The sequence below is a fragment of the Hyposmocoma kahamanoa genome, unplaced genomic scaffold (assembly GCF_003589595.1).
Source record: "Hyposmocoma kahamanoa isolate Upper Pololo Valley unplaced genomic scaffold, ASM358959v1 220, whole genome shotgun sequence".
NCBI classification, from domain to species: domain Eukaryota; kingdom Metazoa; phylum Arthropoda; class Insecta; order Lepidoptera; family Cosmopterigidae; genus Hyposmocoma; species Hyposmocoma kahamanoa.
The window spans coordinates 3,869,608-3,895,647 of NW_020653740.1; the positions used below are offsets into that span (position 1 = coordinate 3,869,608).

The following is a 26,040-nucleotide window of genomic DNA, read 5'->3' on the forward strand; positions in this document are numbered from 1 at the left end:
TTTTTAAAGGACTGGTCAGATGTTGGCTAAAATCGGAATCAATGGAAAAAGAGGGGGAGGGTCTTGGCCAAAAGTTGTATAGGAGGAACAAACAGGCTGATAATAATAATAATAATAATAATAATAATAATAATAGCAACAGACCTGACATAACAATAACTGTTAAATCTACACAGACCACCTACCTCATAGATATTGCCGTTCCCAATACAAACAACTTAAAACAGAAACACACTGAAAAAATACAAAAATACATACCTTTAGCAGACGAAATCAAACAGATGTGGCACCAAGAAACCATCAAGATAGTCCCCATTATAATTTCGTCAACTGGTGTCATACCGAAAACCCTACATACCGCCTTAAAAATGATAGATCTGCACCCTAAAACCTACATATCACTACAAAAGTCAATTGTACTAGACACATGCTCAATAGTCCGCCGTTTCTTAAATACACCTGATTTCACAAACTCCACAAAAAATCACCACTCACTCACATCCCCTCACAATACCACAACCGAACCAGAATACTTGGCTTAGACCCGTACCTGGTTCCAAATATCCGACCACCAGTCGAGTACAAGAAATAATAATAATAATAATAATAATGGCCTTTACTGAAAAAATCCTGATAGTTTTGCTCGCAAACTGGTTAACGCTTCTTACACTTACTCGATTTCAAGGGACCCTATCTTAATTAGGGAGGTGTAATAAGTACGAGGGAGTTAGGGTCCCTAATTTAAGACCTAATTAAAAGTTAATACGAGGGGCGCCCAAACTAGGGGCCACGTCCCACCTTGAATCAGGGCCTTTGAAACCGGGTAATGTGTAATAAGCGTTTTCCCATCCCAGTCAGCTTCGCTAATAACTTGAGGCGGTTGGATTTCTGTGGCGTGGGCCTGCTCGATACGGTACGTATAGTTGATCCCGGTCGACGACTGTGCTATTGCAGGGAAATATCGCCTCTCTCATTTAAAAATTCAACGTCAATCTTTTAGGTCATGAGAGAGGCGATATTTCCCAGCAATGGCACAGTCGTCGTCCAAAATAATAATAATAAACATCGACACGATAACGACAAGTTGAATCTGAAATATTCGTTATTTTAACTAAGAGTCGCATTTATATACTGCAAACTAACTTGACATGTAGTTGATGTTGACCATTCGGCAGTTGTGAAACAGTCGCGATGCTTTCCGACTATTATTGGTTGGTGAAAGAAACTTTTCTTGGCTGAGCTTTTGTAGATTATGAACCTAATACCCCTCTACTTAGGAGTGATTTATCATCAGCAATGCTATAAATGTAGAATGTAGATACAGACATACAATCAGAAATCTGCTGTAAAATAAAATATGAACATCCTTATCAGTTCTCGAACTCTAGAACAACGCCGTAGTTAAATTTATTCAAACGTCCTTCATCTATATGGAAAGGATAAAATTACTCAATGGTATTTTATTTATTGGATCTATTTGCGGATTGACACGTGATGTAATTACAAGCAGGTATATAACAATTTACTTCTGTGTTATACATAATATAAGCATCGGATATAATTATTTAGTCCGGAACCTTTTTACCGGAAACGTTTGACGGTCGATCACCTTTCTATTATCTTTGTTATATTCTGTCTTCAATTGAGAACATAATAAGTAAAAAAATGAACTTGTATAATAAGATATTTATGTGGGCTGAACAATAAAAGGGACAGGTCAGTTATTAGTTCCAAGTTATAAATGATTACTTGATTGAATCCTTGTGTTCGACGTACTAACACACCAGTATATTTTGAGCTTTGACAATGTACTTTTCGTTTAATTTAAGTGTTCAAATTAGAATTGATTGTAATAAGATTAAGGTGATTTTTATTGAAGTATTGTTTTAATCACCTTTTAGAAAGGTTACGGTTAGGTTAAGGTACATCCCCCCCGAAGGGGTTCCCGCCTTGTCGTGGCCCGGGGGCTCTAGTAGCCGTGGTCGATTTCATCCCACGGTGAAGCTAAGAGGAACCCACGGGGCCGGCCGATGGTGGTAGGCTGGCCCGAGGAGGAGGGCGTTCCGCGCGGGCCTCGTCTGGTCAGCGGGACCGCGCGGATGCGCGAGGAGGAGGGTCGCGGGGGGAGAGACGTGTCGGTGTGTCGTTGCCGTTCGTCCTGTCCTCCGCGACTCTGGCGGGGCTGCACCGCTTTCGACGATGCAGTGTCGGCGGGGCCGCGGGGGAAGAGACGTGTCGGTGTGTCGTTGCCGCTCGTCCTATCCTCCGCGGCCGAATGTGGGCGGTTGGCCCGTGGTGGGCGCTCCAAGGGACTCTCTTCGGAGAGTCCGCGCGGAAGCGCGTTAGGTGTTGCGGCGGAGCCTGTCATCAGATCCGCTGCGGGGGCTGGGGGAGCAGCCACTGAACTTCACAGTTAAGTGGATGCTGTCCTGGCCCCCCGTGGCCCCTGGGTAGCGGACTCGGGGGAGTTCGCTGCCCAGCATAAAGGGGCCTGGGATGGAAGGCTCGTCTGGTGTTCGGCGAGCCTAACATTCGGAGTCGGGGGACCGATGTGTCTCCCTTCTCGGGGAGGGGCTGCGCAGGGCGCGGCCAGCCGCTGGTGGGGGCGCGGATGAGTGCAGCAGCGTACCCGTACCCCCACCTACAGCGGAGAGGAGGAACACTCCGGGGGTTTAGTGCGGTCGGGCTGCTCCCCTTCAGGGTTCAGCCCAGTCCCACATAACCCCGGCTCTGCCCCCGCGGGGCCGGGGTGTCTGTAAGCAAATTCCCCGGATTAACAAAAAAAAAAAAAAAAAGGTACATGGCTTTCGTTTTTATAGCATCCAATTCAGTAAAGGGATAGTGGTCTGCGGTAGCGATGCGCTATTGCGAATGATTTCGTTATTTGACATGTTAGTAATTACTAATTCTGTCATTGGAATGACAAATTAGTAACCTACTAATTACCGTATTCGAATGATCTGACTACACATTTTCGTATTCGAATGGTCTGAATTATCATTCATTACTAGATTAGTATTACCTACTTATCTATAAATTCGATAGCATTTCTGCTCGCATCACTAGCCCTTTATGATTTATGGTAAATGACGTAAATGTGACGGGAACAGGGATGTTTTAATATGGACATGGTGACCGAGTAGTTCCGACATAATAATCATTCGACTCGTACACCCGACCGAATATAAGGGGCACTCGGTATCGGTAATAAGTCGACTCGAGTCGAATGATTGTGCTTGGATTCGACTTAGGCGAATGTTTTTCCCATTCGAATGATTATTATGAGTAACATTCTAAGTCGCGAACCGCTAGTTTGTGGTTTCTTGTCACCAAGAGCGCCTGTCTCTCTGTTTGTTGTTTTATGCATATACCTACCTACCACGTATACCAATATATAACCTGTAATTCCTAGTCATTTCAATTGCCTCAGTGGTCGAATCATACTGGTCTGCCGCGCAGAGGACCCGGGTTCGATTCCCGGGTCGGGAGAAATATTTGTATGGCCTACATTTATTGGGTGTAATTTGTGGTGTTCTATGTATGTGTCCATGGCACCCGCAACACAGGGTTTCCCTAGTGCGGGGCTATGAGTGTGTGCGTTATTTATTTTATTTACTTATTTAAGTGTTATAAGTAAATAACTAGTAGAGTGTAACTACTTGTCATTTCCAGTGTTTTTTTTTAATATTTCGTCTATTATTTGAGAAAATACTCCACTATTTTGTTAATTCTCATTGATAAAAAGATCGAACAAACATAAAGAAAAATTCCTTCGATTCGACTGCACTCGAACCAGAGTCTGTCGCTTCAACGTGGCTACGCAAAACGCTATGACAAAAAAGCGGTTAAAAACCCAATACAAAGATCGGCAACAAGCACATAGAGAAATTCGTAAGATATGTTGGCTCAATTTATGGCTTCGTTGGCAGAGCAGTCAGTAGTCACGTTGAGGCGACAGATGCTAGTTTAAATTCGGTCGCGTCCAAGGATTTTTTTTTGTGTTTGTTCGATCTTTGATTCACTAATAATACTTATTTTGGTTAAAAGTATTTTTTATTACGGGTTTTCTATCAGATACATTTCGGTACACAGGAATTGTACAACGGAGTTCCACCCTCCTCCTTCAATTGTCGACAAAGTTAACTTTACTTGACAACTTAGTATGTCTCAGGGTGACGGGCGTAGTGGCAGTGCCCCTCAGATCTCAGCGATTTAAAGCTTTGAGTGGCACTGCAACTGTTATGGACAGGCGTGTAGCTTCCCATCACAACTTTCTATCCTTGTCGTTAACACACCACCTTATCATACGATTACTTTGCTTCTTACTTACTGTGTAGCGCATAATAATGAAATATACTATCTGTATTTCGCAAAAACTACAATTTAGGTCTAGTTAACCTTTTCCGGCTTTATTTATGGAGTATGGTGCGCGGTGCACACGAGCGTAGGGTCTGCAAAGAGCACGCGTCACTAGCGGAATATACGAGCTGCAACTCGACATCATTTATAATTGCACCATTACCACCCGAATTTTTTCTATCACTGGGGAAAATATAACTGTAGTTGTAAGTATTTCAATTGGATCACTTGCCTACTAGAAGGCGTCAGGGTTATTGATTGTAGTCGGGCGCTACCTAGACTAGAGGCGGCGCAGTTTCAAACTATATAGAGTGAAAAGGTATTAACTTCATAAATACGAACCATCGCCAATCACATCGTTTTTACGTAAGTACTTTCCATAAAAAAGTGTCTATGTTGGCATCATGAAAGTCACAGACAAGAACGTTTATTCATTAAATACTTACGTACCTACCTAGTTACAAAGTCGTTGTATTTTGGTGAAATTACAGGCACACAAACTTAAGGACTTAGGAAAAATAGTTTCGTTTCCTAAGTCCTTAGGAAATGAAACTATTTGTCCGGATGTAAATCGCGTATATATGTTTTTTCAAACAAACCGACGTTTCGGGCCCTTTACAGGTCCCTGTTCACTGTTGACTCAACCAACCGTGACCACCTAAGAACTCGACACATGGCACTTGTCAACTTATGTCTCAGTACCTCTCAGATCTTTACGATTTAAAGCTCTGAGTGGCACTGCAACTGTTATGGACAGGCGTGTAGCTTACCACCAGGCGCACGACTTGTTCGTCCCGTTACTTGATATTATAAAAAAACTATATTCATAATATATGTATGAACACTATTACGTAAGTAAAAAAAAATCAGTATTAATTTCTTCTAATGAAAAACCCTAAGCAAACACAAGACTGCAGTACTAATTATTGGTATGTTTTATTTTATTTCCAATGTTCTTTAAATTAATAAATTTTATTTAGTACTAATTCATGTTGTTAAAATAAAGTATTTTGCAAAATGTTAGTGTAAATGGAAATATTCTTTGGTAAACTAAAAATAAGGTATTTAAATTAATAATATAATTGTAATAATTCGGAATGGGGTAGTTAGCATTAATAAATTAGACATAAGTGACATAACTGGTTGATAACTTTACCATCTCAGTCAATGGGACCTGTAAAGGACCCGAAATATGATTGGTTTGTTTGAAAAAAGTATATATGCGGTTTTGATCCATAAATAATAGATTAATTTTTTGCTTAATTTGTAATGTGTAACAATCGCGAAAGCCTAAGAACTCGATTAATCAATCAGTGTTCTTGACACAGCACCAATAGTATTATTATACTTATTTACCTACAGAGCTCAAATTACAATAGTTTATTGACTGCGTGTGCGCACTGCGAGTCTCAAAGCTTTATTTACTCTGAGTACGTAGTACGTGCCTAAACGCACCGATTGTTACAATCATATCCGTTCACGGAATAAAATAATAGGCCATTCTAGGACCTAGAACAATCCACTTTTGTTTAGTTTAAATCTTATAATGTTTTATAAAAGTAATTACCTACTCAACAATTTTCAGAAGAATTCTAGATGTTCATTTCAGATTCATGAAGAGCAATACCTTTTTATTTTTTCTTTATAGACATGTGATAGTTTGAAACATAAGAATTTGTCTGTGTTCAAATGAATAACGATGTAGAGGATGGTATCCTCTCTCTGTTATATACGTATAAATAGGTATTGTTGTCAAGTTCCAACCCAGATAAGTAGGTATATGCGCAGAAAGTAGGTATAGAGGAATGTTAGAGGGAGGGAGAAAATGAAGGTTTGTTGAGAGACAGTAAAAAACAGATTGCGCGCGTCGTCGGCTTGATATGACATGTACGCTTTTAATTAAGCCATCGTTAACAGGTAGTGTGCAAGTTTAGTCGATACGGCAAAGGTCTAGTCGCTGATAGCTTTTGTTTGTTGTTACGGCGCATGCGCGACTGACGGCCACCGCTCGACCATCAGACGGTTACAAACGGCAGACCACTCTCCATCGGAGCCTCGGCCACACGTGCCGCACGAAAATTCAAAGCTAATATTAGCACGCGGGAAACACGGTTTCAGCTTCAGGCGTTGAAGACGATCCGACCCGAACGCCACTTCGGGTTTTTCCGTCGTAGGTGGGCAGGGCGGGCGGCGCGCGCCGGTTCGCGCCCTGGAAACCCTGCTACCTCAATACACTATTTACCATCATCTCTACTGCACGGTCTAATTCTTTACTTTATAATCTACAATATTAAATATAATATTTTCATCGATACACTCAAAAAAGGACTAAGTTCGTAGTGAATAGTGCAGAATCAGTGCCAAAAACAGTTCGATGGGATGTCGCGCCTCTGAAATGTAAAACATCTGGCTGAATCACAACAGGTAAAAACAACACTGTAAATAAATACTCCGCCAGTACTAACACCATTCAAAGCATGAAATTGTGGATGGAACTGTTCTAATTACGCCCATTTAACCATTTGTCGGAGTTCATTTTAGTCAGATCACGTTAAATTTCACGCCATTGTCGTTAATACGAGTGCTTACCACGAACGTTTTCTTTTATTTTCGCTCTTTGTAACTGCTTTACATAAAATAAAGCGTGAACTCCGTGTAGATATTGGAGTTATTTTTCATCATACTTGCTGTACTTATTGACTTACTGCGGCCTTTGTTCGTTTTTTGTTTTCATCTTCAGCAATCATTTTATGCATTTTTAACTACATATAATTTCGATAATTTGTTAATAGTAAATAGATACATATTTTTTATTTAGGCATTTAAGTTACTGTTCTCAGTACATGCCGACTCGTTAGTGTAAGCACCACCGCCATACCCGATCCTACTGCAAAGCAGTAATGCTGATTTGAAGAGTAGGGAGTAAGTTCAATTACATATAGAAGTCTTAGATGTTATCTCTAAAGGCCAGCAACGCATTTGTTATATTAAAGATAATATACTTCTTTAGTATCGCAAATTTCTAATAGGCGGTGTTACCGCTACTCTGTGGATCGTCAGACTTATTGCCGGTTTGGCAAAAATAAGTTTTTGAACGATTTTACATCATTATAATCATTATAATGCTTTATTTTTGAAGCAAACTAATAAATAAATATATTATTATTTAAAGATTTTACAGTTAGATGTCGAACCACGTACCTAAAGCATATAAAACGGCCTTGTTTAAAATTAAAACAAGTCCATGTATATATTTAGATATTCATATTAACTGCCTCAGTGCGTTTATTCGTCACACTTAACTACATCTTATTGTGCCTTTTGTTAATTTACAATGGTAAGGGAATTTAATGCGTAATATCGTTTTAAAATCATACTTTCACGTAGATACATTCCCTTCCTTTATTTATATGTATAATGTTGGAAATGTGTTTATTTATAAGGGCTTTACATGTGTTGTCGTACATTTTGGTATACTTTGTAGTAAATACAAGCACCTTGACAGGCATCCCAACATGGAAAGGAGAGGGGCAGACGTTAATTATAATGTATCCTGGTAATACTCATCCACTTTATCGTAATAACTCTTAGAATTCAATATGTTAATTAATCATTAAGGTTTGGTTCTGCTTTTAAATATTCTGGTAGTTTATTATATTTTTTATTTAGATAGGTTGAGGTCCGGAACTATGCATCTTTAAGTTAAGAGATTGTTTGAACAAGGTTGTGTATATAAATAATTAAACTATATTTTCGGATCTAAATAGCGTATATTTGTTTTTTCAAACAAATCAACGTTTCGGGTTTTTTACAGGTCACATGGTCACAGCTGACTGAGATGGTAAAGTCAACCAGTTATGTCTAATATTATTTGTTGTTTAATATAAAACTGTGAAACAAATAACAGTCGTGGCAAGACCTGCCATTTTACCTTATGTGAGAGGTGTTACAGACAAAATCGCAAAAGTCATCAGGCGTACATTTATTAACACCTAGTTCAAGTCCATTAGGAAGGTTTCTCTTACATTAAGCAAACGAAACGAAGCATTTTTTTTAAATATACCAAATGACTGACTGGCTATAGCAGTTGCAGTGTTACCCAGAGCTTTAAATCGCAAAGATGTTAGGGGCCAGAGCCGCTAAGATCTTTGACGGGCACAGTGGTCACTCAGAGAACAATTGATGTTCAAGTTGAGAAGTCCCATGTGCCTGCAATTTCACCAGCAAGCACCCTTACCCTTCCACACCGGAACTCAGTAATACCTACTCACGTTACCTCTCGGCGGCTGAAATAGATATGGTGGCAGTACTTTCCTGGACAACGATACTGCTACTAAAACCAAACCGTACCTACTACTCTACTCTACCCTCGCCAAAAAACGTATCACTGATGTAAAGCATTGTCGAGCAAAAAAGTCTGCAGTTTGAGTATGTCGTGACGACGTCGTGGATACACGTACACATTCAATTAAGTTTAATTAACCCCAGGTTCTTACAAAACAGGACCGTTTCCTACTCCGATACCTGAGAAAGGCCATTGAAATTAAAATATAATTATCCAAATTTCAAGAAGGAAGATGATATCTCTGCACCACCAGCTTGATCCAGTATTTCCTCTGATGAAAAATACCAAACAGACATATGACTGCAGTTCTACTAATTCATGTTTCATTTTATTTCTAATTTTGTTTTCATTAATAACTTTAATTTAGTGAAAAATTAATATTGTTAAAATAAAATATTTTGCAAGTCATATGTAGCGTAAGTTGGAATGTTCATTGGCAAACTAACAATAAGGTTTTTGAAACTATTACGTAATTATTTAGTAGCAGTAGACCTCCTTGTGAAAGAGTTCGTCCAGTGAAGTACTGCCACCTTACCTATTTTTGTTGGCAAGCAGTAATGTCAGCATTACTGAGTTCCGATTTTGAAGGGTAAGTGTGCTGGTGAAATTACAGGCACATGGGACTTATCAACCTTTGTCTCAGGGTGACGGGCGCAATGGAAGTGCGCTTCAGATCTTTGCGAATTAAAGCTCTGAGTAGCACTGCAATTGTTAAGGACAGGCGTGTAGCTTACTATCACGCGCACGACTTGTACCTCCCGTCATTTGATAGGCATTATATAAAAAAAACGATGAGCAGTATAAAAAAATAAACATTGCTACTTTTGTATTTTAACGTTTTTCGTACAGTCCATATCAATCTTGACACTTTGAACGTTGGATTATTGAAGTTAAATATCAGAGCGATTACACACGGCGACTTCTAGCGGCGATGCAAACGCCACAACGACAAAAACGACATTTCAAATTTTCTTTCATGCCTGTCCATAGCAGTTGCAGTGCCACTCAAAGCTATAAATCGCAAAGATCTGAGGGGCGCTGCCACTGTGCCCGTTACCTAGACACATACTCGTAAGTTGACAAATCCATGTGCCTGCAATTTCAGCAATATTCTTTATCCTTCTAAGCTGGAAAGCAGTAGTGCTCATCCGCTTGGTGGCAGAAACAGGTGGCAGTACTTCCCAGGGCGAAGTCTTTCACAACGAGTTCTATATGAGCGTCACAACTACTTATCAACATTACTGTTTAATTGACGTGTTACTTTAGCCTTTGTACTTAGGGAGATTACTCGTAAAAAGTAAATTATTAAGGTTGGTCCATTTTGATGAAAATCGGTTGCGTAAACTGAAACGTTTTGTCTTTAAATCTGAGCTGTCGCTTGTCTTGTCTTGTCTCGAGACCTTGCATAATGGAATTTTGTTTCGCGGGAAATGAATGGTAAACAAAGGTAAAGGAATCTCTGTAACACAATAAATAAGTCTGTATCATTCACGAGAATACGGCGGAATTGCTTTTCGATATTCTTGGAACAAACGTTTCAGAATTAATGTCATACTCGTAGTGATATTTATACAAATACTTTTGATGCTACCTACTGTAATGAATCATCCAATATATTTAGGTTGCAGGGTTTTCAAGAGTAAAGGATGTAAGAGCGTTGGCTATTACGCTGGTTTAGTTTAATTCGAGACGTATGTGTTTGACCAATTTGGTCAACTTTTGCCGAAATTGCAGATGTCCTTGGAGAAACTGTTGCTGATACCTCAGGAGTGATCCCATTTAAAATTGAAGAAAATATTCCACCTCTAAGGGTGGCAAACTAGGGACTGAATCCGGTTTCGCGCACTTTCAGTTTCAGTAACCTATTTCAATAAAACTTGGCAAATAGATGTAATTCTACGAACTTTTGATGTCGGTTTTTTTTGTTACTCTGTACTGAGATGTTATTATAATTATTAACTAATTAGTAGTATTTTTTTTCCTTTTAGACAGGCTAAGGCGTCCAATTAGCCGTACTGCCAGATCTTAGATTTTATAATAGATATCGTCACTTCAATCATTTTTATTTTCTGGCATTTTTTTTTGTGGGAAATCATTGTGTATTCCGAAAAAAACAGAGAAATACGTTTTCACTGTTCGGACATTTTATCTGATGTCTATTAAATTACTGTACTTTTTTTAAAATTAATATTTTATTTAACCTTAATTTTTTAGCGTTGTTACACAATATCGCACTCCTGAGGTACACTATGGAAACTTGTCTATTGCATTGCACATTAACTAATACTTTCATCATTTCTAGTATCACTCAAAACAAAAGTCAAGTATTGCGTGAACACGGTGGTACACTCCGCTTAATGTCCGTGCTCCACCACTGGTGCTGCACCCCGAGACGAATAGATTTCCCGCCGTGCACATGAATTAAATTTTCATTTACACTGGCTTACATAAACCATACAAATGTATTACTCTCGATTAGTGGGAATACATGCGGTCATCATCACGAAATATACTGATAAATTACGACGCGCTACTGATAAACAATATGCTTTAGACTGGAATGATGTACAATAGTAGCCAGCAATAATGTCGATTCCCAGAAACATTGTACTCTTTCTGATAGCCAATGTGTAAGAAGCTAAAACGATAACGAGAATTTAAATTCAGGGTTATTCAGGTCAAATAATGTTTGATAACTAAACCTGTAAAAGATTACATTAGTTGTTGCTGTAGGCAATATAAACTCATGTTAGTTCCACGATTGGGAACTAATTATTGTTCAAAGAAACAGTATAAGCAATCCGGGCGACTACTATGAGCTTATTAACGAACCAGCTAGGATCCATGAAGTTCAGTTGCATAGCAAGATGATTTTTTTTATAATATCAAGTGACGGGACGAACAAGTAGTGCTTTCTGATGATAAGCTACACGCCTATCCAAAACAATTACAGTGCCACTCAGAGCTTTAAATTGCAAAGATTTGAGCGGCACTGCCACTGCACCCGTCACCCTGAAACATAAGTTGACAAGTCCCATGTGCCTGTAATTTCACCAGCACCCTTACTTTTCAAAACCTGAATACAGTAATGACTGACATTACTGCTTACGGGTTTAATCAACATTGCTACAAGAGCCATTGTAAGTCCTCTGAACCACCAGATTTAGTCGAATAATCTTTGTAGTGAGAGCTCGATAAAACTCGTTCCGCCTAAGTTCCCGTCACCTGTCTATTACTGCTACATTAGGTGTGTAGGTACCTATATTTTATGTCTCATACTCTTATGCTATTACCGCTCCAGCAATAGGTTTGAATATAATCTGTGCGATATAGGTTGGAAAAATTGGGCCAAGTCATTATAATTAAGTTCCAGTATATTATATGGTTTTTATGTGATTTCACAATATTAGGTAATTTATAAGTAGGTATCTATTCTTTACCACTTCAAAGTTAAATATAAACAAAACAATAACAAAGATGGAATAAGTCACAAGTTTGTGGGCAAACAATTGCGGTTTTCCGAGCTTTTTGATTTATTGCGCAATGACAAATCAATTAGCTGTATAAATACTCTCTGAATGCTATCATAGCGGCTGCAACTACTGCAGTTTGAATTGTGCTACATTGTGAAATCATTGAAACTCTAAAAATATTTAATATACGATATATAATTTTTTTTGTTACTTGAACAGTAGAGCTCCTTGTGAAAGAGTTCGTCCAGGGTAGTACTCCCTATTTACCTATTTACCTGTTTCTGCTGCCAAGCAGTAATGTCAGCATTACTGTGTTCCGGTTTTAAAGGGTAAGGGTATTGGTGAAATTACAGGCACATGGGCCTTGCCAACTTACGGCACCACCGTAACCGTTCGGCCACGGAGGCAGTTCTGATGATAACTTTTTATAAAAAAAACCGAGCTCAAAAGTTCGTGGAATTACATCTACTTACCAAGTTTTACTGAAATCCGTTACTGGGAAGTGCGCGATAACGTATTCATACCCTACTTTGCCATCTTTAGAGGTGGAATATTTATAAATGGGACCAATACTGAGGTACCGTCTTTCCAACAAAAAAGACTCATCAAAAGCGGTTTACAAATATAAGGTAATCGCGTAACACAAAAATGCTTTTTGTTTATTGGTACAAAACTAGACTAAAACATATTTTTTGTGTTTTGTGTTACATTTGAACATCGAATGTTTGTTGTGAATATCAAATTTACAAGAGGTATGTAGATGTCCGAAGAGAATTCATCAACAACCAAAACTTTGAAACATTATGTTTACCTTTATACGAACTTCTATAGTATGATAGCTGTGTAGACAGCTTAAGCCGAAACAACCGTTGTCGTGGTTCTTAATGCACAATTGTATACTACGAGGGTTTGACAAATACGTGGCCTTAAGGTGAAATAAAAACAATTTTTCGGAATTTATTTTTATTTCTTAATTTAAAACTCCTTAATAGGCAACTAACGTTGCTTTTAGAAATAAAAAATAAAAACAAAATAAAATAGTAACAAAATAATTAGCTATAGTTGTATTATATTTTTTGAATTTCGAGTATTCCGTTTCTCATCTGGTAAGCGACACGCCTGTCCATAACAGTTGTAGTGCCACCACGCCCATCACCCTGAGACATAGGTTGACAAGTCCCATGTGCCTGTAATTTCACCAGCAGCCCTACTCTTCAAAACCGAAACGCAGTAACGCTCACATATATTACAGCTTGGCGGCAGAAATAGGTAATTCCCTGGACGAACAATTTCACAAGGAGCTCTACCGCTACTGTTTAAGATGTATCAACTAAACATACCTGAAATTGTATACGAACTCAGACTTCGTCATAAATTTTGAATCCACCCAGACTTCTGACGAACTTTTGAGATTACTCTTTCCTTTGATATGCGATCTTGGTAGTAGTTGGCGCCTCATTTCAAATTGAAAATTTCATATTCAAAATTCAATGCTCTTTCCCACTCCACCAATTGCTCGGCATTCTAGTACCGACACATCTGGCTTTCAAATGATCTAAATAATATATAGTCTCATCATTTCGGAGCTTTTCACATCTATTATAGATTTCACTAAGCCCCTGCTTTACACACTCGATCATAATCCTTCGGCCCTTAATGCCATTATCTGAGATCGATACAGAATGTTATTTTTCATTCATGTCTATTACTTCCTTCTTTATTTTACTGCTAAAGATTTGGCTGTACTCTTACGGCCGCACGCCTGTCTGATTCCAGCTAATGGGATTGTTTTTACAGGTGTTATCTTTACCTTTTGGATGAGCAATGATCCAGATTAATGCGCACTACTTCTAAGTTGCCGAATGACGAATCCGAAAATTTTCCTTGCAATGAAAAACATTACTTCGACGTCATGACCTTAAAGGAGCTCAATAATAAAGGTCTTTATCCTTAGGATAAACAAGTCAACATCGAGCTTCATTAAACAAAGATAAATTTGGTCATGTTCAAATCAATAATGACTCTTATTGTTAAGTACGTACGAATTGATACCGTCTTAAGAAACGATATTTTCCTTAACCTTTGTAGTATTTTCATTCTGATTCATTGTAAGCTGTATTAAGTTTATACTTTATACGTCACAAACCATTCGTCACTTAAGTGAAGCATTTCAGAAGCGTTAGAACCCGTGATTTGCTTACAAATTGCATAGAAAAAGCGAGACTTCCTAAAGTTTCTAAGTTTTTATGATATATGGAATAATACTGCTGTCGAAATAAAAGGAAATTGTTCATGGAAGAATTTCAAAGTTTCGGTGAGCAATATAAATATTCCTTCAACCAGAAATGCATGAATGACGTGACCATAGCCCCCTATATGAATCCCTGGACTCGGTTATATGAAGTCAGTCTAAGTGAGTTCACTCTACGGCACAGAATCAAATCTCTGGAGAATTTTGGATGGATACTACTTTCTTTTTGGTATGTGTTCTTATAGTAATATTTGCTAGATACAAGAACATGCTGTCTAGAAACTTCACAAGATCGCTTTCTGCTTTAAATAGTTATTTATTTGAGTAACAGTGTTTACCGTAAAATTTAATATCAGAATATGACATTATTTCGCTAAATAGATCTCAAATAATTATTACTTTTTATAAAAGAATCTCGGTACAGAGTACTAAAAAAACTGACTTCAAAAGTCATTCATCCCCATAGTTTGCCACCCTTAGCAGTGGAATACTTTCTTGAAATTTAAAACTGAGGTACTCTCTTTTCAACAAAAAAAGAATCATCAAAATCGCTTTACAAATTTTTCACCAGAGTTATGGCGCAACATACATACAAAAAAAACGGATTCATCCCCTAATTTGCCACCCTTGGGGGTGGAATATTTTGTTCAAATTTGAATGGGACCATTACTGAGGCATTTTCAAAAAAAATATATAAATCGGTTTGCAAATTTCGAAGTAATCGTGTAATATACACACAAAAAAATACAATCAATATAGTCACGAATTGAGGACGTCCTCCTTTTTTTAAAATCGGTTAAAAACTGACTACGGACTTTAGAGTGGGATTTTCAAGTGATCTTTGTGTAGTAGCCGCTGATAAAACTCAATGATTTACATAGAACATTTTATACAGAATCAATATAAGCACTACTGCGGTACAAAGAGAAATAGTGACATTTTTGTGTGCGATGCTATTTGAGTAATGAATGATCCTAAAATGTAACATTTTAAGAATTATGTTCATACGATTGACACAATTTTATTACGTTCTTTAAGTTCGATGTTCGATGTGTTGTAGCGTAAGTTCGTTGGGTTTTTTGATAGGTATTTGTATTGTCTATTTGAGGAGTTTTAGTACGAAAGTAAACGTGGTAGTAGAGCTCCTTGTGAAAAAGTTCGTCCAGGGATGCACTTCCACTTTTTTTTCCATGCTATCCTTAGAAAGAGAGCTGCCTCATTAATAAGTCGTATCCGTTGCGGCACGAATGAGATTTTGCGCGTTGTGCCTGGTAGAGTGGATTGCCCGATCATGCTACATTGCATGAAACTGCATTTAAAACCATGTCGATGATTTATTTGATATTTAATTTAATTTGTTTAATTATTATATATTTTTAAGTTGCCTTTTGTTTATTTTAATGTGTGTAAACCTATTGAATTATCTAAGCTAATATTATAACTATAAAATATGGACTGTAGTTGTCTGAGAATAAATGATTTTTGAGTTTTGATTTGATTTACATATTTCTGCCGTACTGCGCTCCGGTTTGGAAGAGTATAAGGGTGCTGGTGAAATTACAGGACCATGGGAATTGTCTACCTATATCTCAGGGTGACGGGCGTTGTGGCAGGTCCCCCTAGCTCTTTGCGATTTAAAGCTCTGAGTGGCACTGCTACTGCTATGGACAGGCGAGGCGTTTTACCAGGCGCACGACTTGCTCGGACCGCCACTTAGTATCATGAAAAACGTATTTTAAAATTTAAAGTATTATTCCAGCTAGAAACTCATTTTGTCTATTGCTAGAAATTCGTCTAAAAACTAAATGAAACGAATTGGAGAACTGATTGATGTGCAAAAATAATGCTTGCAAATCATCAAAAAAGCGCAATTCATTGACAAACTATCTGTAACGCATAGTTGAGTTTTCAAATTATACGGAAATTAGTTGTTGTTATCATTAGGTTCTCCTAACATTCTATCGGATAAATCTATTAAGTTATGACGTAATGTAGAGAGCCTTTTGTTTTGAAGTAATCATAGCGAAATATTTATGTATAACATTTGCCTTTTATATCTAACAGACGAGTTACTATTGTAAATTCCCAAGAGGTGAACCTTTTGGGAAATAAAGTGACAATACTTCGTAATATATAATATACTTTTCTATAGCATACCGGTACATTTAGTGTCAAAAATAGAACTTAAGTTACATACACACGTACAGTCAATGTCCTAAGATACCAGGCCTCTTAATCGACTATTTGCTTCTGCGTAGATCAGTGCGAAGAAACGTACTAAACAAATTTAACTTTAAACCTGTGAGCCGTAAAATTAATTTTGATATGACTTTCTTATAGCATCATAAGGGAATGACTTTTTAGGCCAATTTGTTCTTTAATTACATTACATAAATATAAATTTCAACCAGACAGCTGGAATTCCTTTACACTTTTCTGTTGAATTCGTAAGAAGGCTCTCAGAACCAAAAGGTACGCTACGAGGTTCAGGTATCTTAGGGTATCGACTGTAGATACTTATCATGACGCCTGTCTCCTTGCGGTGTAGGCAGAGACCATGGACCTCAACCTGCTACGCTCCTGACTCCTGATCCTGCGTCTCCACTCCTATCAGTCTCTTCACACGTACTCATTTATTCTCGGTATTTTCAACTCAGCCTTTTTTAGGGACACATTTTATACCTCGTAAGTGGCGGGAAAATCTGACTGCAAAATTTTAGAATATGAATAGAAATACTTAAAAAGTTGAAAAGTAACTAATAAATAAATAAAAAAGTAACTGTAAATACCATAAGGTCAATGGTAAATACAAATAGATTGGTGTAAAAATATGGTTCGCTAAAGAGTCTATTCGTTCCATACTGAGAAGACCTAGTTACACGCATTTACAAAAATCGTAGCCAAAAAATTGTTATTTTGATGGACATAATTATAAATTGGTTAATAAAAAAAAACTACCTCAAATGTCTGTGGAATTACATCTATATGCCAAGAGTCATTGAAATCGGTTAACGGAAGGTGTGCGAAATCCAATAAGCCGAATTCATCCCCTAGTTTTACAGATGGAATATTTTCTTCAAATTTCAGATCAGTGCTGAGGTACCCGAAATCCGCTCGCAAATGTTGAAGTATTCTCGTAACATTCACACAAAAAAAAGTATAATAGTACAGTCGGATTGCGAACCTCCTCCTTATTATTGAAGTAGCTTAAAAATGGTATCAATATCTGGCAAAGATTTTGTAAATTGCATACTGTATGTATTACGTATATTGTATATTGATAATATATTGATAATTTAAGGTGAGCACAAATGTATACAGGACCGTGCCTTAAATTACTAGACACTGAGCAGAAACTCTGAAGAGAATCTGTATCTTCACCATGTAGGTGTAATACAGAGGTATACAGAGATATCTGTAGCTTTGAAGCTCCAAAATGAACAGACTGCACCTCTTCGGAGTACTTACATACATAATTTTCTACTTATAAAGCTTCGTCTACAGATAGTGACTTCTTGATGTCAGTGACTGTTCTATATTGGTTTATAAAATTAGCAACATGCTTCATATAGATTGGAATTTTATATTTGACTAAATTGACAAAAGAGCTTTTTGTGGTCGTAAAAGTTTATTTTACTGTCCTTTGACATATTTTGATTTGGTTATTTACCACTATCGGCGTTCTTTTGGTTACCCATCTCTCGCAAGATATCGTATCGGACGCGTTGAATTCATTCCTAAAAAAATGATTTATTGTGGCAGAGATCACATTCTCTCATCAAGCATTTCACCTTCAAATGGCCGTTACAGCAAATTTGTTTTGTCAATGAATTAGTCGTCTCGCTCCAAAAACTTTTTAAATCCAAAAATCTTTTTTCTTTTTTTATATCAATACTTCAGGCAATTATATTGACTTATTATTACATCACTGTTTTTTTCGCAGTACCCTCATTCTATAGCAAGCTGAACAGTTCTCCAACATTAGGATTCTTCCTCTCAAATACATATTTTCAGCTCTGTTTCTTTTTCTATTTCCATCTGCAATTTGCCGGCCTACAGTAGATCTTGACGATCTGGAACTTTGTGGTAAAGGCGATGAAGTGGGTGTTTCATTTATAACTCTAAACTCAGTTTCTTTCAGTTGTTTCTTTTTATCACAATGTTTTTGGGTGTGTACTCGCCATTGCTTACGAATTTGCTTTTGTTTTCTTCGTATGTAGTCTTCAATCCCCTTCACCAAACCAGCCTCTTTTTTCATTTTGTACTTTTCTCTATCTTTACGTCGTCTTTCATTCAACATGGCTTCAGTCAATTTGGTTCTTTTTTCTTTACCCACTCCTTTTGTTGCTTTTTGCGTCGTTCCTTCTTCTCCTTTTCTGATAACTTCTTGTTTGCCATCTAAAAAATACTGTTGCAGTTAATTAAAAGCTAAAATTGCTTATTATCTTAATATCTAGTTAGCTAATAAGATACAATCGACAATAACGAATCACTTCTATCGACAAGTTTACAGGTAAAAAAATATTAAAACAACAGCAGCAACTTAATAATATCTGCTTGGTATTAAAATCACTAAGTAGAAAAAATAAATAAATTGATTTATTTATTTAATAATCTACGAAATGATTATTTCTGACGATTGTCGTCATTTCTGTCGACAAATTGATCGACGGGCGTGACATAGACAGAAGTAACAAAATGTAATTGACCCAAAATATAAGCTATACTTTTGAGGTTACATTCAGTTGGATTTATTCAAAGCGTTATATACCTACTTTGAGAAGTGATACGTTACGTTAGATACACTTGTAGAACCTCTTTTCAAATATAAACCACAACAAAATTATTGTTCAATTCGAATTTTTTGTTCAAAATTTGACGGACCAAAGGTTGGTAGGTCAATGGACCAAAGTTAAAAAATTTTACCAAGAAACAATATGTAAATTCTACGGATTGAAACATAGCATGTCGACAATAGTGACATAATTTTTATAAAGCTTGTAGAATGATCTGTCATTTGTTTAGTTGAAGTGCTAAATTTTTAATATTTTATATTTGAATAGATACTAATGGTTTAAATAACGTTCTTTCAACTGCTTACAATTTGCATTGTTTTTTTGAGACATGTTGTTTGACAGTTTGACAGCTTGACAACATATCTCGCGAACAGTTGACAGCACGTGACTGGTCACATACTGTCGGCAGAAAATATTGTGGAAATGGAAATGTCTTATGATGCATATGTAGATTGATGTTATTACTTATTACTTATCTTTGTTACAAACACTTATAGAGTAGAATATATATATACGGAGAAAAATTGAACGAACACAAATTTCATGTGTACGTAGAATGACCCACATAAAACTTACTTTAAATCAGTTTTCTTAGATATAGTAGCAGTTATCAATATGTAGTATACAATTATCACTTTGCACGCATCACATACTCTAGTTAGATAGTGATTCATAAGTGTGAATCAATTTTGCCTATAAAACAATAGTCGTTACTCCAGCGCAGGATTTTAACCTTCCAAATTTAATGGTGATTTTGAATTGAATCGTAAAAGCTACACTGTGGTCAATGTGAGATAATTTTTTTAAGTTTCGGAATAACGTGACTTATTGTGGAATTATGGAACTGTGGTCTTTATTTTTAAATCATATTTCTTCCAAGCGAACAAAACATTTATGATCAATATAAACTAATATTATAAATAAGAAATTTTTTTTGTAACTTTATAATATCAAGTGACTGACGGCACGAACGGGTCGTGCGTTTGACTCTGCCTGTTACGTTTTCACGCCTAAACCGCTGAATCAAATTTGATGAAATTTGATACAGAGATAGATAACGCACACACTCAACATAGCCCTGCACTAGGCAAACCCTGTGTCGCGGGTGCCATGGACACACACACACACACATAGACAACCACAAATTACACCCAAACTCAAGAGAGAAATAATGTAGGCCATGCCAATATTTTTCCCGGTTCGGGAATCGAACCTGGGACCTCTGCGTGGCAGTCCGGCAAGGTAACCGTTCGGCCACGGATGCAGATGGAACCTAGAAGAAGGACATATGCATATACCTTTTGTCACAAAAATAAATCTTGAAGTGGGTGAAATATGGGATTGAAGTTTGTTTGTTTAGTGATATGTATGATAAAAACAACTTAACCTTAATTATGTTCATTTAAACATAGATTTTCTAGGAAAAAATTAGGTTTAAATGCTTCTATAAACAGAGTTATCAAAAAATCCAACAATGTATTTAAAGTCCTTAATCTCGACATATTTAAATAGCTCAGTAGCTATCTTTAAAAATAAAATTAAAAAATATTTTATTCAAAATTCTGAATGATCTGCTCTGTACCATATCGTTAATTTAAATTCTTATTCTAATGTAGGGATATATATTGTTTTTACTTTTTTCTATTAACTGTAAAGAAAATTGGAATTATAATTATAAAGAGTATTTGTAAAGAGTATTTAAGAGTAATATAGGATAGCTTGCTGTGTTAGCCAATAAGTATAGTGTACACCTTTAAACTTAGTAACGTTATTTGCTATTGTTGTACGAGTATATGCATCATATTGCCTTTCCTATACAATAAACAAATAAAATATGCTCCTTTTGACATCCGCCGTGACTTAATTAAATTTGTAAACGAAATTATAACAACGTCGATTTAATAACTTCTTTGCGATACATATACGACGTATATTGTGTGTTGACAATGATGCCGAAAATGGGAAAATCATTACGACAATTATTAGTCTCTAAACAAAGAGTTGGAGTCATTTAAATATTACCAGACAGTAACAAAGGTACAGTCGTAAAATGGATTTAAAACTTCTCTTCATTGCTTGAATCTAAAGTAATCGTTAGATGATGACAGATGGAGATAAAAAAAACATAAAAAAAGATAAAAAACATTAAACCATAAAGTTATAACGACCCGTAAAGTAAAGTATGAACTTTATTGTCGATACAGTCACAGTCAGTATATTAATTTACACTTGTTGCTATAAAAATCTCCAGAAACGTTTGATAACTTTTTTTATGCATTAAACATTTGATGTTATTGATTCTTATAAAATGAAAGAATTTGTTACGTGTTTTTCAATGCAGACTGCCTAAGAGTAAGAGCCAGGGAAAACCGGCGGACGGCGACGAAGACGATATTAAATTTGTCAATGTAGGTATGTTTTATGTTATTTAAGTTGGAATAAGGTATAAATTTCAATGCTCTGAGACGTACGTAGAGTGAAATGCGCCGCGGTGCTCCGAGGTCCGTCTCAGAGCATTGCAATTATAGCTTCATTCAATTAAAATAGCATAAAATATACATTGATAAATTTGATGTCGTCTGCCTCCGCAGCCATTGGTTTACGCTAGTCCTTAGGATACCTCCAGCGAATAAGATTGGTTTGGGCTCGATGAGCAATTAGCCTCAGCACTATATCAAAATATATCATTTATAAAATAAAATATTCATCGAATTTTAAGAAAAATGTTTCTCTTTTGCTAAGAATGTTTCTGCAGAATGTGTGGATTTAAATTTTAGACTATACATTAGAATGTATAACCTAAAATTTATTATCATAAGTGTCTACATATAAGTATAGATACTTATGATATCATTGTAAACTCTTGGCCTGTTGTTCCTTCAGTAGGTGTCTGTCACAGCTACTTTTGTACGACTTGATGCAGTGTTTTATATAAACTCTGCAACTCTCTTCAACTATTTTTTTTATAATAGCAAATCGCAGCGGCAGCTTGGTAAGCGGCTTGCGTACCCATAATAGATGTAGTGAGACTATCACGAAGACCTGAGGGGCACTGCAACTGTGCCCGTCACACAGAGACAAGTTGAAGTTGAGAGTAAAGTTGACAAGTTCCAAGTAGGCTGTAGTTTCACCAGCACTTTTCAAAACCGGAACGCAGAAATGCTTACAAATTCTACTGGGCGGCAGAAAGATATATGGTTTCAATAGTGCCCTGGAAGGACAGTTTCACAATGAGCTCTACGTAATGAAGCTTACTGCTAATCTTCAGTGAAAGAATATTAACAGTTTTTTTTACAAAATATGGTTAAATTTGGGGGTTATCTTGTTAACTGGAGCAAGTAGGTCATACGAGAATTAGAAAGCCTTTTTTATATATAATTTACAAACGAAATAGACAACTATTCTGTTTGTACTGGTTATTTTTATATTTGGTAAACAGATGTTAATTGGATTAGGGATTATTACACAATTAAATGTTTATTAGATATTAAATTTATAATTATCCTTACAACAAGTACGAATGAAGGTTTTTAGAAAACATTAAAAATCACGGATGTAATAACAGTTAATCAGTAATTAGTTTCAAGAAATGGTAAGGAAATGTATCCATAAAACGCAGCCCGAATTTCCACTGCAACGTGACGTCATTACACTTGACCCAAATTCAGTCTTGGCCCGGCCTGCGCCGCGATGTAGGGCGCTGCTCACCGTACACTAAATGTACTTCAGGGTTACGTTACTAATGCTTTACCCTCCCTGATTAGTATCTACCGTAATTATTAATATTGAATGTTTCGGAAAATCGTAAATTATTTAAATTATGGCGGTGAGTTAGTTACGGGGTTTGAGAAGGGTAGTTTTTTTTTATAATATTAAATGACGGGACGAACAAGACGTGTGCCTGATAGTAAGCCATACGCTTGTCCCTAACAGTTGCAGTGCCACTCAGAGCTTTAAATCACAAAGATTTGAGGGGCACTGCCTCTGCGCCCGACACCCTGAGACATAACTTAAAAAGTCCCATGTGCCTGTAATTTCACCAGTTTTAGTAGTTGAAAGTTATCGGTCATAAAATACATTATGTTACACATGATACTTAAAAGCTAGCTGTATTAAATAGTATTACATCTACACCTAACTCGTATCGGTAACGAGAATATTATAAGTAGTATCAACTGTTGACACCAAGTTTTATGTGAAGCATTTTTTAAACAATTACAAATAACTATAATTAGTGTCTGTCTAAGCTTATCGCTATCATATTGTGAATAGTAACAGATAGCTGTTGGTTTGGTCTTGGGAACTTTACTATAAACATAAGTGAGCGCAGGGAAATGCAGATTCATTGGAAAATCCCGAGCAAGCGTAGTCTGTGTCCTAGCTTGCAGTCAAGAGCGTCATTTGCATCCCCACTGTTATAAACATCATACGAACCTACGAAATAAAATGTAAAATATATTGTCTACCCTTCATTACTTATACAACTGCATTCGTTAAATGATAATTAGTCAATTACTAGTAATAGTAAACGTATTCAAGTTGAACAAAGCAGAATATTGATAAATTTGGTTTGAGTAATAAATATACAAAACACACTAATAGTAGTCTATGTCTTCCTTTGTACATGCATTTCGTTTACGTCATCGACAATAGTAGATACATAATGTATCGTCGACGACGGATAGATTTTGTGATAATAAGATGTTGTTTGAGTAACAAATTGTTGTTGCTTCAGGTGGCATTAAATATGATAGGTACTTAATTTTACTAAATATTTACTGAATTTTTAAATTAAATGTTAAATTTAGACAAAACAACATAACCCAACCATTTTCAAGTTACTTAAGAAATTAAAAAAAAACTTTCGGAGCCCAAATCTAGAAGGGTACATTTTCACTTAGAAACATACACCTATAAAATGAGGCATTTATACTAGATCCAATTTGAATTGCTTGCATAAATCAATATAAACTTTTTAATAACTTTTTAATGTTATTGAGGATTAAGTATGAAATGTTCTTTTCTTCTTGTTTAAGATATTATTGAGGATTGAGTATAAAATATTCTTCTTCTTGTTGTTGTTTAAGATCTAGGAGTAATTTATTTATTTATGACTAATTAATTATGAAAAACCTTAAGCAAATATGTTGATGTTGCGATTATCTCGCAACATGCAACAAAGTGCCATATCGATGAAATTTTTATTATGTTTCATCTTAGATCTTCACGATTTAAAGCAATGTGATTAAACTTGCGAAATTTTTTTATTTGCGAATCGTGTAGTATATCTGCTTATATATACATATCATAGCTAATGGTAAATTTGTTTCCGATATTTGACTTTTAATATTTTACACGTTTTTGGGAATAAAGTCGCTATAAAGTTGACTTGAAAACCTGAGTATTGGTTTGGCCAAAGAGTCCTTGTGGTATCAAAGTATAAACAAAAAACATTTTGAAAAATAAATATCATACTACAATCCGTTGCCCTATTGATCTTTTGCTATGTTTCGGGTGATTTTAGAATTCCATGTCATAAAAAAGCGTGACAAATATAATTTTTTAAAGAAAAAAATAGTTATAAATAGTTTTTCTTTGTTTGAAGTTAGATGGTGATTAAAACAGCACGAACTTTTTGGGCCAACCCATTACATCACATATTTTATATTACATGCGAGTACAATGTTGCCTCTACTCAAATAATCAACTCGAGCTGTTTTGCTTTTGCATACGAACTTGTAAAAGGCGTAAGCCCTTTACAACATTTTATAGAATGTTTTACTTAAGAGTTGATACAAGCCCAAATGGCTAGTGCGCATAAGGTGCGTGTGAGATACTTACTAAAAAAAATGTATTTACGATTAAATGCTTTTTAAAGTGTAAATATAGCTATTATGTATAAATAAAAATAATTACATTACTCGCAATAAGATTCATTTAGTTTTTTTTAATATTCAAATCTCAATTCCATCATTTTTGAGTTACGACATTATTTGATTTCATGTGAGAGTCTAAAAGAGGTAACTTGTAATTTTGACGTAGTTCGATTCAAAATGCACTATCTCAAATGGCGTTGGATGATTCCGCATAACAGTGAAATTGTTGAATCAAACACTTTGAAAAAACTATATAGTATAATTGAGGATATACACAGATTACCATACGGTGTAAAAAACACGATTCCTAAAAATTTTCACGATAGAAAAAAACACAAACTTATCCCGAAATTTTCAAGAAAACTGCTGTATTCAATAGGTACTTTACATATACCAATGATTTTTTTCATATCAACTGAACTAAATAGAACACGTGTTATTATAAGATATACGTTTATCAAATTATTTTAATTTCGTTTGTAAAAAATAAATTCTGAAATAAAGCCAGTTCGGAAAAAAATTGAATTCGATCTGTGCTAGTGTCGACTTTTAATAACAGTTCTGCAAGTAGATTACCTTTCTGTCTATATTTGTAACAGTACCCAGGTTGTGCAAACGGGCTTAGCAAATCTCCGAAGTATACTCTTTATTAAACATAGGTACACCGTAGATACATAAGTAGATAAAATTGTTTGCGGACTCTGTAAAAAAATAAAGTGAAATCCAAACACAAGGATTTGTTAAAAAGCAAAGGTTTTTGTCACCATTGTAACTCTTATGTATTCTGCCCAAATCAGCAGAGCACTTAGATGGCTTTGAGGCCGTATAATGCTCACAATGCTCAGTGTGCGTATTATAAACAAATAACATTCATAAGAATATTCTCAATGCCAGACCACCTGTAAAGGCCTTATTACGAAATCAGAAATCGCTTACACAA

The 26,040-nt window shown here is 36.1% G+C and overlaps 1 protein-coding gene across 1 annotated transcript in view; it reads left to right on the forward strand.

Annotated features, from left to right (window-relative positions):
• Positions 1 to 6,399: 6,399 nt before the first annotated feature.
• Positions 6,400 to 26,040, forward strand: part of LOC113227906 (BTB/POZ domain-containing protein 6-B) — a 32,433-nt gene continuing 12,792 nt past the window's right edge. Inside the window, exon 1 of the mRNA XM_026460996.1 lies at positions 6,400 to 6,783. The gene's annotated coding sequence lies outside the window, so the exon portion shown is untranslated. The remainder of the gene's footprint in view (positions 6,784 to 26,040) is intronic.